The sequence below is a fragment of the Pteropus vampyrus genome, unplaced genomic scaffold (assembly GCF_000151845.1).
Source record: "Pteropus vampyrus isolate Shadow unplaced genomic scaffold, Pvam_2.0 Scaffold146, whole genome shotgun sequence".
In the NCBI taxonomy this organism is placed as follows: Eukaryota; Metazoa; Chordata; class Mammalia; order Chiroptera; family Pteropodidae; genus Pteropus; species Pteropus vampyrus.
In genome coordinates, this window is record NW_011888927.1 from 2,348,011 (window position 1) to 2,352,107 (window position 4,097).

The 4,097-nt window shown below is 43.7% G+C and overlaps 1 non-coding gene across 1 annotated transcript; it reads right to left on the reverse strand.

Annotated features, from left to right (window-relative positions):
• Positions 1-1,370: 1,370 nt before the first annotated feature.
• Positions 1,371-1,534, reverse strand: LOC111745103. Its single transcript, XR_002782501.1, has one exon. It is a non-coding gene; the product is annotated as a U1 spliceosomal RNA (small nuclear RNA).
• Between the last annotated feature and the right edge of the window lie 2,563 nt (positions 1,535-4,097).

Below are 4,097 nucleotides of genomic sequence, written 5' to 3' on the forward strand. Positions count from 1 at the left end.
AGCAGTGTTACGTTACAGGTATTATGGGGCCTCAGAAGTTGGGCATTTGAGTCAGCCAGAATTAAATCAGGGAAGCTTCCTAAACCTTAAGAGATAAGAAAGATTTGGTCATTCTAAATGGGGGAGGGCATACTCTAGTCTAGAAATGCCAGAGAGTCTGTGTGAGTGTGTGTGTGCACATGTGCGTGCACGAGCACAAGCCATGCACTCACGTACGTGTCTGTGTTTTGGAGATTCCGAAGGAGAAAGGATAAAAACAATCAAGCGGTTCGGCATTGCTGAAGAGAAACTCTAGGGCAAATGAGCCCAAACGGGAACTGGGAACCAGATCAAGTGGTTAGCATGAAGAGATTTTATTCTGGGGCGATGGACAATGTTTCCTTTTTAGATTGATCACTTTGAAGCTTTGCAGATGATGGACTGAGGAGGGAGACACTGGAGTCACATTGGAGCTTGTCTTGTCCTTCAAGGTTCCTTAGCTCTTGGTTCTTCTATGAATGAATCACCAAAAGTCAGTGGTGTGTCCAGAAGTTTAATTACCCCTGATGGTAATTAAACAAAACTCAAATGTGCCAAGGGCTGGAAGGAGACATCAGGCCAGAAGGAACATCTGTTCAAGCCCATCCTGCCTCTTCTGTTAAAACTCACTGAGTTTCTCACCCGCTCCTAGCCACCCCGGGCCTTCACGGTCCTGCACCTTTAACATTCGGATCCAAGTGGGAAAGAATCCTTTTTTCTTATAACCTTTCGGCACAACTGAGACAGGTAGTAATTTTCAGAAATTTCATTTGAAAAAAGCACCACCACAGAAAACATAAAGGGAGAAGGAAAAAGAAAACAACAAAGAAAATATGGAAAGATGTAAAACAATTATGTTTGCAAAATATAGATTTTGTGTCCTATGACAGCCAACATTTTTGCCAGACCCACAAACCATTTCTCAAACTCTTGGCTCTCCCATTCTCTTCCCTGCCCCTTAAGGAACTAGTCTCACAGATGTGGACAAAACAATGCACAGGCAAAACTCAGGATGTGCCACCCCTGAGATTTGGGGCAGGCTTCAGGCATCTTCAGGGAGTCAACATCTTGAGAAGAAAGGATCTCCTCCAGAGACGCTTCCTGGCTTGCTATGGAGATCCTGGGCCAGTTAAAGACCTGGGCTGAGTCAGTGGGGTCCTGGTGTGAGTCTTTTCCCCAGGGGTGGGAACACAAGGTCCCATGTTTCAGGCGTGTCTCTTGCATAACCCTTCCCTCCATCCTCCTTATTCCCACCAAGATTCAGATGGTTTTCTCTTGTTCCAACTATTGCATTGGTCTGGTCTACAAATGCTGTGGCATTTTCTTTCTTTCTTTCTTTCTTTTTTTAATAACAGGGGAGAGCACGAACACAGTCCCCCCCTACTGCAAATGATGCAGTCGAGTTTCTCACATTTGGGGAAATCGCAGGGGTCGGCACATCCAGAGTGCAATGGATAAACCTTGCTCTGGGACAACCACCTTCGTGATCATGGCATCTCCCCTGCCAAGTAAGTATTGGCATTTTCTTTTTTAAAGTTTCACTCTGCCCTGATCATCTTTCTGTCATTGTCTACCATATTAATAGAATTTTTTGGCCTGGTGGTCAGTGCCAGTATAGCTCCCCAGCCAAATATTCCTTATACACAACCCGTGCTTCAGTCAAACCTCAATAATTAGACACATGATTTCTCAAGCATGCCCTGTCTCTCCCCACGGGTGTTTCCATGAGTGAATCCCCTGTTTCTCCAATTCAATGGGAAATCCAAACTATCCTTAAAAATCCATCCCAGAACCATCGACTTGGCCAACTCTTCATCTTTCTTTAGCACTTATTTTATTCTGATTTGTATTAGAGTTTTTAAAATGCATATCTCATTCTCATTTACCTCACTCCCCTCTCCAGACAAAATTCTAGAGTCACTGAAGGACAGGAATAAAATACCTTACAAATCAGTGTGAAGATCAAATAGAGACTCTATGTAAATTGCTAGCGTGGGAATTGGCACGTGGTAAGCACCCCGCAAATGTCATTAAGATTTGAAGCATGATTTGAGAGTCAAATAAAACTAGATTTCAGCATTCACTCCACCATGACTAGCTTGGTGACTTTGAGAATGACTTAATCTCATAGAACCTCAGTTTTCTCATCTGTAAAACTGAAGAACCATTGTTCCTTCTTCATGGTGTTGTGGGGATAAATTAGAAGATAGATTAAATTTTATCATAAGTTATTAAAATACTTAGCAATCTTTTAATACACTTGTGCTATCATTATGGGACTGAGAACAGTGTTTTGTATACAAAAAGCTTTAGGAAACATTTGGACTGGAGATTTCATGCCTCAGATGTAAACACTTCCCATAATACATGAATTTGGATTCTGGGCGGGGGTCCCCTTTCTCCCTCCCACCCCTGCTCCCGCCTTGGGGGAGGGCGGCTCCTCTTCCCACCCAGCTTTCTGTGACTTCATCCTGGGTGGATCCCCACTGGTGCTCACTTTGAATGACAGCTGGCCTGCTGTAAGGCATGCTGCTAAATAGCCCTCCTCTGATGTGCTTACTATAGTTTTTAGGGGAGAATGAGGTGGGAGAATATTCTATTTTCCTGACTTATTTGAGTTTCTACCATTTTGAAGACAACACCAGAGGAGTTACACTTAGAAACTTTGCATGTGAGGGTATTGGGAAATGTATCTACTTTAAATTAACCAGATATGAATAGAAGCATGGATAATGTTGCTAATACTGACAAAGGAAAGAAAATAAAGACTTGTTCCATTGTGAATCTGAGAGGATCCATGTACCTCAATGCAACCAGGAGGACCCCAGAAAACACCCTGTCCAAATGCTTTGCAGGCTGGTCCTGGTATCCAGCCCAGAAACACTGGATGCACAGATGCACAGTGCCTGTGGACATTAACCAGCCATCCAATTGATGGTCTCAGTTTCCATCTCTGTTCTGTGGTGAGAGCACGTAATGCATTGCAGGAAGCCGATCAATTATTTGCAAGTGGGATACATGATACCCTCTCCGGCACTCCAACCACAGCTAAAATCCAATTCCATCAGCTGGGTTGGCTTTGACGGGGAAGTGAGAGTCACATTTTGGAAGAGTAGGATTGATTCTGCATGTTACAACTTACGCTTATGCAAAAAAAAAAAAAACCAAAAAAAAAAACAACCCAAAAGACTGGTTATGGAGATATCCCCCAATGATCTATTCCTATCAATCCCAAGGAGTCCCAATTGAACCTATGGGTTTAAGTCAGTTTTTTTCTTTGTAAATTTTTAGTAATTTTTAGTAAATTTCGATGACTCTCCCAGAACCTCAGTTTTCTCATCTGTTAAAAGAGATATGTACCTCATGGTGTTGCTTTAAAGATTATATTAGATAACAGACACAGAATTACCACAGAGCTAATAAAGTTTAAGCCCCTCCTTTGCACGGGCCCCTTTCAAGACCTCGTACCAGCTTTATAGTTGTAATTTTGCATCCTTTTCTTAAAATGAGTGCAAAAGCCTGTAAGCTTCAAACTCCACAAACCTGAGGCTGCTTGTAGGTGGATGTACAGAATAGGTGCTCAGATGGCAGGAAGCAGTTGATAAGGTCAGCAGTAAAGGAACCTGGAAGAGGAAGTGGGTATCTCTTCAGAGACTTGCAACTTTATTGATTACTAAGTGCCAGAGCACCTGACCCTTGGGGTGGGGGCGGGGGGGGAGGTGGCGAGGGAGGAGGTTCTAGGGCTTGAGAAAGGATCTGGCAAAAATATGAGTTGATCATGGCTAAAATTATTACCTCATGTGTTGGAACCTATGTCAAGACTGAAAAGTGTTTCTAAGGGACTTGACCTCTCATGGTGGAATCTCATGCAAGGTGACCAGCCCGTGAGGGAGATAGCCTGGGGCAAGTGCCTCTCAAATCACATCAGGCTATAGGTGGCCACAGGGCCAACCACAGCTCTGGTTCTATAGAGCCTTTGAGAGAGCTGAGACAGATCCAGCCTGGCCTGTAGTAAGGGACATAGTACACTTCAACTGACAGTCTCCGCTCCAGCAGTTTCTTGGACGGACACAGAGGGA